At 47.5% G+C, this 12,291-nt stretch overlaps 1 protein-coding gene across 3 annotated transcripts in view; it reads left to right on the forward strand.

The window, feature by feature from the left end:
• Positions 1–10,693: 10,693 nt before the first annotated feature.
• The window catches only part of MBNL3 (muscleblind like splicing regulator 3), a 243,631-nt gene continuing 242,033 nt past the window's right edge, over positions 10,694–12,291 (forward strand). The window contains exon 1 of one of the 3 annotated variants that reach the window (XM_030209574.1): positions 10,694–10,848. The gene's annotated coding sequence lies outside the window, so the exon portion shown is untranslated. The remainder of the gene's footprint in view (positions 10,849–12,291) is intronic. The other 2 variants (XM_030209575.1, XM_030209576.1) reach the window with 2 other exon arrangements.

Below are 12,291 nucleotides of genomic sequence, written 5' to 3' on the forward strand. Positions count from 1 at the left end.
TTGTAACTGCTGACATGACTTTATTATTTCAATATTTGATGTTAGAGTTTTCTCATTATTAATCATCCTTGTTTCTAAGTTAGTAATCTTTTCCAGTGGTACTTTGTTAGCTTGGGACACCATTAACAGTCTCTGTGTAAAGGAGTTTTCTAGTCCTGCTAGAGCCTCCCATATCGAGTCGAGGGTTATTGTAGGTTTAAGAGGCAAAAATTACTTACTAGTCAGTAATTGTCCAGGTAAAACTCCTTCAAGATCTTTCCCTTCCTGTGATGCAAATACTCTTTCCAAAACGTTTGTTCCTTCCTTAGTCTCTTCTCTGACGGCAAAACTCGGCGATTCCTGGGTGGCAGACGTCTCCTCTGTGGGAATCACTCTCGGGTCTAAGACGCTGAGCGTTTCCCGCCCCTGCTGCCGCCCCCACGCCGGCATCGTTGGAGGTCTCTGTTCCTCTGGGCTGAGCGTGATATCTACCTCTGGCTGGGGAAGCGAGGATCCTCCTGTTGCCCCTTCCAGCAGCGAGGAATTCGCCCCCGAGTTTCTTCTGGACTCCATAAAGCGGTCCATCGGACCCGAAGGTTTTGCAGCTGTGGAGGAGAGTAGCCTATGTCATTCGCCAGGGGGGCACCAAGAGTGTTCCGTTAACCATGGAGGCGGCGTGCCTCTGCCATTTGGCGGAGGAGCACTTAGCTCTCGGCGGCTCACATAGCAGGAGCGTTGAACATCGAAACGGATTTTCTGAGTCATCATGTATTGGATCCGGGGAGGTGGGAGCTCTCCGAGCAGGCGTTTTCATTGATTACGAGCCGGTGGGAAGTTCCTGCTATGGACCTGATGGCACAAGCAGCCAATGCCAAGGTGGTGCAATTTTTCAGCAGAGGCAGGGATCCCCAGTCTTTGGGGATCGATGCGCTTTTCCAGCCATGGCCTCTGACAAATCTGCTGTATGTGTTTCCACCGTGGCCCATGACAGGCAGGATTTTGGGTCAGGTGGCTTGCCACCCAGGCCGCGTGATCTTAGTGGGTCCAGATTGGCCCAGGCATACGTGGTATGCAGATGTGGTTTGCCTTTAGGTCAACAACCCGTTGCGACTGCCTGCTCGTTGGGGATTGTTAAGTCCATCGTTATGGAGGATCCCTGCCCGTTTGGTCTTACGGCCTGGCTATTGAGAGGGCAAGTTTGAGAAGGAAAGGATATCCGGACAAGGTTATTGCCACTATGCTGCGAGCTAGGAAGCGTTCCACCTCGACAGCGTACGCGAGAGTGTGGCGGACCTTTGAGTCTTGGTGCTTGGCGGCAGGGATCTCGGCCTTTTTGGCTTTGGTGGCTTCGATCTTGGCCTTTTTACAGGATGGCCTCGACAAGTGCCTCTTGTTGACCTCTTTGAAGGTTCAAGTGGCGGCTCTGGCATGTTTTAGGGGCCATTTATGGGGGTCGTCTTTAGCCTCCCATCCGGATATTGTTCGTTTTTTGCGGATCATTTGCGACCGCTGCGGACATCAGTGTTTCCTACCTGGAATCTGAATTTGGTGCTGAGGGCCTCCCTTTGAGCCTCTGTCTTGTTTGTCAGTGAAGGATTTGACATTGAAGATGGTGTTTTTGGTTGCTATTTCGTCGGCGAGGAGAGTTTCCAAACTACAGGCGCTGTCCTGTAGGGATCCCTTTCTTCGGTTTACTGAGGCAGGGGTTACTTCAGACAGTCCCTTCATTTTTGCCCAAGATTGTGTTGTGTTTTCATTTGAATCAACAACTCTGGCTTCCCTCTTTTCGTAGAGAGGATCATCCGACGGAGTTTCACGATCTCAGATGTCTGGATGTTACGCGGGCCATAATCAGGTATTTGGAGGTCACGAATGACTTCCGGTGCTCGGATCATCCGTTTGTGCTTTTTGCGGGTCAAAGAAAGGGGCAGCAAGCTTCTAAGGCGACGGTGGCTCGCTGGTTGAAGGAAGCTATTGCATCAGCGTATTTTGCGTCAGGTAAGGCTCCGCTTGATCATCTTCGGGCTCATTCCTACTACTACTACTACTATTTAGCATTTCTATAGCGCTACAAGGCATACGCAGCGCTGCACAAACATAGAAGAAAGACAGTCCCTGCTCAAAGAGCTTACAATCCTAATAGACAAAAAAATAAAATAAGCAAATCAAATCAATTAATATGTACAGGAAGGAGGAGAGGAGGGTAGGTGGAGGCGAGTGGTTACAAGTGGTTACGAGTCAAAAGCAATGTTAAAGAGGTGGGCTTTCAGTTTAGATTTAAAGGTGGCCCAGGATAGGGCACGACGTAGGGGCTCAGGAAGTTTATTCCAGGCGTAGGGTGCAGCGAGACAGAAGGCGCGAAGTCTGGAGTTGGCAGTAGTGGAGAAGGGCGGAAGTGTTAGTAGCATTGGAGGAGATTTGTAGATCGGCTACCTGATTGTGTCTGTTCATACTTTCTCAAAGCACTATCGATTGGATGTAGCATCGAGGACTGATGCTGCGTTCAGGGCTTCGGTTCTGCAAACTGGGATTTCTGGGCCCCGCCCTACTTAAGAACTGCTTGGGTAAATCCCACCAGTCTCTGGATTGATCTGTGGGACGCTATGGAACAAAAAATTGTTATTACCTGATAATTTTCTTTCCATTAGTCCCAACAGATCAATCCAGAGGCCCTCCCTGGAATTTTCTGCTTATCTTGTTTGTTTAATTTATAGTTCATGTTTGGAGTTGCGTTTTCAGATTGTTCATTGTTTGTTCAATGGGGTTTGGAGAGAATTCCTTGAATTCCTTACTTGCTGTGAGCTGCACGAGTTCCTCCCGCTGTTGTGGTTGCAGGGTGTACTTAATTTTTTCTGAAGACAGGAGACTGGCTCTCTAGTTGGGAGTTGAATATCTACATGGCTTTGATATCGATAATACTGAGGTTTGGGTGGCTACGCATGACCACATATAGAGCCTCAGAAGTTCTCTCTATCTCCACCTGCTGGCAGAGGGACATAACCCACCAGTCTCTAGATTGATCTGTCGGGACTAATGGAAAGAAAATTATCAGGTAATAACTAATTTTACCTTGTACTACTGTTGTACCTGAGGCAGCGGAGGACTAAGTGACTTGCCCAGGGTCACATGGAGCTGCAGAGGGAATTGAACCCAGTTCCTCAGGTCTGCAAACCACTGCACTAATTATTAGACCACTCCTCCACTCCAGTTTATGCTGCTTATCCTAGAAATAAGCAGTGGATTTTAATAATGGCTTATGGACTTTTCTTTTAGGAAATTATCCAAACCTTTTTTTAAATCCTGCTAAGCTAACTGCTTTTACCATTCTCTGGCAACGAATTCCATAGTTTAATTACACACTGAGTGAATAAATAGTTTCTCGGGTTTGTTTTTAAATTTACGCTTCATTGTGTGCCCCCTAGTCCTAGTATTTTTGGAAAGAGTAAACAACTGATTCACATCTACCCGTTCCACTCCACTCAATGTTGAAGTAACTGAGAGATATGTACATGTGAAATAATTTTTGTGTGCATCATTTTATAAGTAACGAGTGTCTTAAATGGTCAAGTAGGTGCTTATAGAACTGCTCTGGCATTATGCATAAAAGTAGGCATCAGAAGAACAGTGGGGTGGAATTCTATAAAAGGTGTTCAGAAATTGGCACACGCCCTTTACAGAATCATGCTTAACACTGAGGCGCATCACCCCCACCACCCTTACTCATAGCAAGGGGGTGCACAGAGCTGTCGTTCTGCTGTCGGCTCCACCGGTCCCCTGCCCTGGAACAGGAAGTAATGTCAGAGGGGTCAGGGGACCGGCGGAGACATCCGACAGCTGCGGAACTGCTCCGAGCACCCCCTTGCTGCCTGCACCCAGGGCGGATCGCCCCCCCCCCCCTTTGGTACGCTACTGAAGGAAAACATATTCAGTAAGGATGTGCATTCGTTAGTGCATGTTCAATTTGTCACTGTGCCTTAAAAACAGAGTGTATAGTAGTAACTTGAGTTAATAGATGTTAACCTACAACCCCCAAATTCTGTTTAGGTTGCCCAAAGTTAGGTGTGCAATTATGCGCATGGATCGCAGATACACGCATAACGTAATCGGTTAAATGGGTGATAACAATCAATAATTGTTGATAACAATAAAGAATTGGCATTAATTACTTGCTACATGCATATCTGCTCTGTGCCCCTCTTCTATAACCTGCGCGCCTAATTCAGTTCGTGTACAACTCCAAAGGGGGCGTGGCCAAGGGAGAGGCAGGAGCAGGTCATGGCCATTCCTAGGATTTAGGCATGGAGTTAAAGAATACTTCCATTTCTGAGCCTGACAGTAGCTAGGTGAGAGCATTTATACCAGCCATTGACAGGCGTAAACTCCTATGCCTGAAGTTAGGCATGAAAATGACTTAACCTCGTATTCTATATAGACAGTTCTGTGTGGAACTGCTTTTATAGAATTCGTGCTTGGCACACATCATCCCGGCGCCCTATACAGAATTCCCCTCAAATGAACACACTCTGGGGTGGGGGGTGGGGGGGGGGGGGGGTGTTGAAGACCTGAGAGGAAATGTGTGGCCTAGAATTATTTAAACACTATGGGCACAATGAACCGAAAAAGTTTGGGAACCACTGAATTAGAGTGTTTAAAAAACATTTTAATCTGTTTAAAAAATGAAAACAAATGTGTGAAATGAACCAAGGTTACCAGAAATATGAATACTCAGTTCATTTCTTAAAAAGGTGAGTATTCATATTTCTGGTTACCTTGGAGACCATCATAACCTTCTCCATGTTAACTTTAAATAACCTTCTCCATGTTAACTTTACATTTTCTATGGATTTTCTCCCATCTCTTTGACTTGGATCCTTCTGCATCCCTCCCCTGTCTCTTTTCTCTGGTTGCATTTTTTCCTCTTTTTTTGTTTCTTTTCCTTTGCAACATTTTTCTTACAAATCCAGCTTCCAGCTTTTCTGCATCCCCTTCAACAATGATTACTGTTTGCATTTTCTACTCATTGGATAGTGGCAGGGCTCCCATACTGCACTAGTACTACTATGATTTCTATAGCGCTACAAGGCGTACGCAGCGCTGCACAAACATAGAAGAAAGACAGTCCCTGCTCAAAGAGCTTACAATCTAATAGACAAAAAAATAAAGTAATCAAATCAATTAATGTGTACAGGAAGGAGGAGAGGAGGGTAGGTGGAGGCAAGTGGTCACAAGTGGTTAAGAGTCAAAAGCAATGTTAAAGAGGTGGGCTTTCAGTCTTTATTTCATATGCATTGATTACTAAACAATAAAGCAGGTTTTATGGAGCTTCAAAATGGCAACAAACAGGGTGCTGTGGTCATAGGGGATCAGGTCTTCTGTAAGAGGCTATGTTGTTTATCAAGTTGAATGACTAGAGGGATTTAACATTTTCGACCAACCAGTTAGTTTTCACTCAGTTGACCACTATCAGTTGCAAGTATTTGTAATCCAGCAATAAATTTTGGGAAACGCCATTTTTTCCAATGACATGGTGCTCAGAGCATATATAATTCATTAGGAGTGCAAGTAGAAAATGTTAATTTTCTTTAATTTTGTTTGTCTTTTATATACTTTTGTAATAGTGCTGTTACTATATAGCGCATATGATCTTGTAATAACTCTGTATTATTTGGTATTAGTGCATACTGTTTAGTGCGCACCAACCCCTGGATTGTATAAAGGTCGCCCAAATTTGAACACGATCCTGAGATGCACACACAATTTAATTGGTTAACAAGCCATTAACAATAATTAGATGCTACCAATCCATTATTGATGTTACCTTGGCACCAATTAGGAGTTGCTCATGCATCTACCTGTGCGCTATTATATAACACTAGTATAAAAGGCCCGTTTCGGTAGGCAATGAAACGGGCGCTAGCAAGGTAATCCCCCCCCCCCTGCAGCGTCCTTCCTGTCTCCCCTGCCCCCCTGCAGCCACCCATCTGGTCTCAGGACCCCCTCCCCACCAACCCTCCTCTGCCCCTGCAGCCACGCATGTGCAGCGGCCCTCCTCGCTCCCCTGCTCCCCCTGCAGCCACCCATGTCCAGCGACTCTCCTCTCCCCCTGCCCCTCCCTGCAGCCACCCATGTCCAGCAACCCTCCTCTCCCCCTGCAACTACCCATGTCCAGCGACCCTCCTCTCCCTTGCCCCCCTGCAGCCACCCATGTCCAACGAACCTCCTCTCCTTTCCCCTTGCACCCCCTGCCGTCCCCTGCAGCCACCCATCTGGTCTCAGGACCCCCCCTCCCCACCTCCCTCTTCCCTGCCCCCCCTGCAGCCATCCATGTCCAGGAACCCTTCTCTCCCCCTGCAGCCACCCATGTCCAGTGACCCTCCCCTCCCCCTCGGCGCATCACCCAAGCCCCTACCCCCCCTCGGACACATCAACCCCGCAGCCGCCAATACTAACGCTGTCCGGCCACTGCTGCATCTCCTGTTGAGCAGCAGCGGCCGGTACAAAAAGAAAAAAGCCAAAAAAAAATTTTAAACCTGAAACACAGCTCCGTAGACAGCCATCTGGCATTGGCTGTCATCTCTGCAGCCGCTCCTCCTCTCCCCTCTGACGTCGCTGCGCTCCTCCGGGGTCTTCCTGCAGGGGCAGTGACATGGAGGGGAGAGGAGGAGCGGCTGCAGTGACGACAGCAATGCCAGATGGCTGTCGACGGAGCCGCGTTTCAGGTTAAAAATCTTTTTTTGGCTTTTTTCTTTTTGTACCGGCCGCTGCTGCTCCACAGGAGAAGCAGCAGCGGCTGGACAGCGTTAGTATTGGCGGCTGTGGGTGGCGAGGGAGTTGATGTGCCCGAGAGGGGGGTAGGGGCTTTGGTGATTTGCCGGGGGGAGGGTCTTAGGTGATGCGTCAAGGGGGGGGGTAGGGGCTTGGGTGCTGCTCTGGGGTGGAGGGGCTTGGGTGTTGTGCCGAGGGGGGGGGGGGCACTGAGAGCTGATTGGTAGGCAGGGGGAGGAGTAGGGAAACATGCTCCGGGTCCTACTCCTCCCCCTGCCTGGCTCGCGGTTTTGCAGGGCAGGGGCTTGGGTGTTGCGCCGAGGGGGGGGGGGGTCACTGACAGCTGTTTCCCAGGCAGGGGGAGGAGTAGGGAAACACGCTCTGCGGGTTTCCCTACTCCTCCCCTTGCCTTGGAATCAGCTGTCAGTGACATAACTGACGTCAGTGCATTCTAAACTGCCTAGCAGACCACCTCCGAGGGAGCCACGGTACCAGGCACATTAGAACGTTGGAGGTGAGAATTATTATATAGGACTAGGAGGCAGATGCATCAAGCAAACGTTAAAAAATCTAAATCAGTTAAAATCCCTAACGATTTTAAAAAAACGAAGAATGCACCAAAACAACAAGTCACACATGCTCGGATCGGTATTGAAAAGTACAATGTATCAAAGAATCACAATACACATCGGTAATCAGCCCCTAAAGCATGCGCAGAGCAGCCAATCGTTATGTTAGCTGCTCTGCGCATGCCACAAACAGACAAAACACAAGCACATGGCTCCCAAATTAAAACAAAAATAAAAAAAGGGTGGGGAGGGGGCAAAGGCGCTCGTGAGGAGCGTCCTGTATGGCCGTCCTTGCCCCCCCCCCCCCCCGCACGAAAAAACTAAAATTTTAGCAGCCCCAGCCCCGGGCCGGCCCCCTCCCTTCCTGTGTCTTCTCCCACACTAGCTCCGCCTCCCGCCATGCTCCGGTCCCGTGCCCCGCCGCCCCCCCTTTGGTCGTGGCTGCTGCTCCCCCCTCCAACGACCCCCCCCTTTGCCTTACCGGCCCGTGCAGCGCCTCTCACCTCTGCTGCACGTAGTTTACCTACGTCAGAGGAGGGCGGGCCCAGGAAGAAAGAAGGGACGTCTGAGAAGGCCTTCTGACTCGCCGATCAGCTGTTCTTGCTCGTGCAGCAGAGGTGAGAGGCGCTGCACGGGCCGGTAAGGCAAAGGGGGGGGTCGTTGGAGGGGGGGGGGAGCGGCAGCCACGACCAAAGGGGCGGGGGCGGGGCACGGGACCGGAGCATGGCGGGAGGCAGAGCTAGTGTGGGAGAAGACATAGGAAGGGAGGAGGGCCGGCCCGGGGCTGGGGCTGCTAAAATGAGTTTTTTCGTGCGGGGGTGGGTGGGGTGGGGTGGGAAACGGCGACCTCGGGCGGGGGGGGGCAAGGACGGCCATACAGGACGCTCCTCACGAGCGCCTTTGCCCCCTCCCAATTTTTTTTTTCTTTTGGTGCTGAGGGAGAGGGGAGCAGCAGCGACCTGGGGCGTCAATAAAGGACACCCCTGACGCGCGTTTTCGCCCCTAGTTATTTTTTTTAATACATTTCACTTTTAAACTTGTAGCTGACAGCCCTAACGAGAGGTACAGACCTCTCGTTAGATTTCCTGCCTTTTTCCTGCGTAAAGGCAATCGGAAAAGGTTAGTGCATCTCGTTTCTATGGGGTTTTTACACTAATTGCTCATCTCCATGCCGTTTTCGTTAGCTGCTAGCTTCCACGGTAAAAGCCCTTTGATGCATGCAGTGGATCAAAATTTCCTCGTTGGAGGGTCATTAAAGGCTCATTAAGCTTTAGTGCATCTGCCTCTAGGTGTACAAATCCCATAGCATGCAGCACATAAATGGGGCATGGCCATGGGAAGGGCATTCTGAAAAATTGAGCACAGTGTTATATAGAATACTGGGGATGCCTGTCCAACTTCTGTGCTAGGATTACACCTGTTCTTTCAGCAGGCGTAAGTCCTTGCGCCCTAAGTTGGGCACAGGGATAGCGATGAGTGCTATTTACTGAATGTGGCCCTAAATTAAACAGTCTGTATTATTACAATACAAAAATGCACACCCCTATTATCTATTAAGGAGTCATTGCAGATGAGAACTTTCTTATCAGACATACATTGGCTGTGCCTCCCTTGCATTCAGCTCTCCTTGCCTCCTAGCTACTGTGCAGTATCTGACAACAGTTTATTATGGTTTGTTCTGCTGTACCAAATCATTGATGAAAAGTTTTGATGGCAGAATTATTTGCTGCTTTTTCATTTCCAGTGAGCCACCTATATAAATGCACTATAGTTCATCTCCTGGATTCTATATATGGTGCAGAAAATTTAATTGAACAAGCCAATTTGCACGGAAAATTGGGCACTAGTAATCAATTATCGGTGCTAATTGGCAATAACTAGAATTTACACATGCATCTTATTAGGTGTTATTCTATAAAGATGCATGCGTAAATTCTTGTGCATGAATCTGAAAAGGGGGTGTGGCCATGGGAGGGGCATTGACAGATCATGGGCATTCCAAGAATTTATGCGCAGTTGCAGAATATGACAGATCCACGCCTAATTTAGGTGCGAGGATTTACACCAAGTTTCAGTTGGTGTCTTTTAGGTGCTAATCCTGATATATGCTAGTCTATAAATGGCGCGCCCAACTCAGATCACTGTTTATAGAATAGTACTTAGTGCTCATTTTTTTCAGCACCGATTTTTTCAGCACCAGATATAAAATTGGGTCCCATTTGTATTTAGGTTTGTATACACAGCAAATTTTTCAGATTTATTTATGCATTTTAGAGGATTCATAATCACATATGGACACACATATTCCATAAAGTAGGTTCAGTAGTCTGGTGTGGAACTTCAGAGCATCCAGCTGAAAACTTGCTTATGTTAATCATTTGTGTTTTGAATTAGGGGCCCTTTTACAAAGGTGTGTGCTTGCCTACATTCATGTAACACACGTCAGATTGGTACTGTGTGCCCCGGTGGTAATTCCATTTTTGGCATGCGCCCAAAACACATGGTAGAAAATATTTTCTATTTTCTACCACAGGGCCCTTACCTGGTGGTAATCGGCAGTTGGTGTGTGCTGCATGCTTACCACCTGGTTAGCGTGTGAGACCTTACCGCTAAGTCAGTGGGTGGCATTAAGGTCTCAGGATGAAAATGGACGCATGCTGGTTTTTGTTTTGCTGCACGTCCATTTTCCAACACATTAAAAAAATCCCTATTTTTGCAGGCATGATCAGGAAATGGACCAGCGCGTTTCTAAAATACGCGCCTACACCAGCGCAGGTCACTTTTGGGCGTGCCTTAGTAAATGGGCTCCTCAGTGTTGTAAACTTGAATTGCATTTAAAAAAAAAAGAAAAGTAGGTATGCATACTCTTTTTGAAGAATTTCAGTGCAAAATTGATAACAATCCCTTTTACGATAATTTTCTTGTCTTGTTATCTGCAAAGCAGTGGCTCCTTTTTTTTTAGGTAGGATGCACCGGTAATAGATCTGTCAACCCGTCGCACAGATAAGGTTTTAAGTTGAATTTAAAAGTATTATTCTTAAAATTATGTTAGACTCGATGGGAGACCGTACAGCGGAGTGGTGTACGGTGAAAGGCCGCTGAAGGTTGTGGTACATTATGTCTGCAGTCTACTCTTGTGAGGGAGAAATGTGCCCGTGTAATCCGATCTCTTCTTGAAAGCCTGGCAAGGCAGCGTGCTGCAGACATAAGCTGTATCAATAAGGAGCTCTGTTCCTCTCTGAAAAGGGCCTCCTGAGCTGCCTTTGATTGGCAGATTCCCTAAAGGGAGGGCCTTGGTTGGAGGAGGAGAAGTTGCTCAGCTCCGGTTTTGGCGGCACTTCTGACTGACTGGCTTTCAAACTATCATTTCTTGTGCTTTTCTTTGAGCTCCTATACCTGAGTTTTCTTCCGTGGCGGCCCAAATCTACCAATTGCAGGAATAGTAAACAGTGTTGTTGTTGTTTTCCTGGACCAGAGGTGCCTCGGTGACAGCAGCTTTAAGAATGAAAAGTTATCATTTGCAGGAGCGTAAGAGGTAGAGACTCCGCATTAATGCATGCATATATTTAGAAAACTGTATGTGTACTTGTGCATGTTAAGTGTTCTTCTTTCAGCACCTGTGGAAGTAGACTGCTGTAGTTTCTTTGCGGGTACTGTTGCGAATACAGCTATCTGGCTAATCTTGATAAACCCAAATATTGAGACACTAAATCCTCAGAAGCATCATGCTTAAAAAGAGTAAAGTTAAATATGTATTTATATGCCACACGAAACGCGGATATGTGTGTGTGTGTTATTGAACACTTTTTTTTTTTTTTTGGTTCCTGGGGTACTGTGTATGAGATCTAATACTTTGCGCTCATTGCATTTACTCGTTTCTACTAGACGACCACAGAGTAATCAGGCAGCAGGAAGGGCAGCCATAAGCGAGCGAGTCTTAACAGGAAATGCCATTGCCGAGAGTCTGCTCTGCTTCGGCTTAGATCGCGGGGAGGCGAAAGCCAGGCAGCAGATTGTTTTCACTTCCTGTTCTCAAGTTTGCTAGCGTGGGTCAAAGGCAGCTCTGGTTTTTTTCCATGTAGAAGTATTTGCCTTTGTTCAGTCAGACCTCCATAAATCTTTCACCAAGTACAGCATGTTTTGTAGAATAGACGTGCCGCAGCAGACTCCCACTAATTTTGTCTTGCCGCGCTTTCTCTCTCTTTTCTGTTCCACGTTGATTCTGGACACGGTTAGTTCAACTGCTGTGCTGTTTTTCTGTTGTGAAAGGGTCTCACAAATTACCTCTGGGTACTTCAGTCCTTACGACTGAATTTGATGGCAGGAGAACAGCGGCTTAAAGGTGGAGTGAAGCGAGTTAGCCGCCCCCCCCCCCCCCCCGTGTTACTAATGTAATTAACATGGAGACCAATAAACCGAAGGCTTTATGCTTGAGAAATTCCTGGCCATGACTCAGGGAGTACGGCATGAGTCATTCTGTAGCACAAGCCCTTTGCAAACTTGAAATTTGGCGATCTGAGCCCTGCCCTGATGAGCGGGGCTCCTATCATGTTCTGCAGACACACCCAGCCTGTGCCATCTATGTGTAATACTGTAGTGTATAATCACCAACAAAGAAAGATGTTATTTTCCTCTGTCACGGGGTTTCCCAGGAATGGCACCTTCTAATCCCTCCCACCTCCCTCCCCTCCACATAGCTCTCAGATAATGTGCGCACTCTAATCTGTAAGGCAGTTCATCAGTTGAACTTTTATACCCATTGCAAGGTGGGGGTGGAGAGGTGGAACAGGATTTTCTTTATTGCACACTAAATTACTGAAAAATATTCCATTGTTATTTTCCTGTGTTGGGGATACATGGCACAATACACCTTTTGAGATGCGCTAAATGTTAAGAAGCTCATGTTACACCAATGGGCTTCTTTTCATTTAGGGGTGAATTATATAAATCGCCCCTTCTTACGTGCTGTTCTGTAGGC

Source organism: Microcaecilia unicolor, chromosome 7, assembly GCF_901765095.1.
Source record: "Microcaecilia unicolor chromosome 7, aMicUni1.1, whole genome shotgun sequence".
NCBI classification, from domain to species: Eukaryota; Metazoa; Chordata; class Amphibia; order Gymnophiona; family Siphonopidae; genus Microcaecilia; species Microcaecilia unicolor.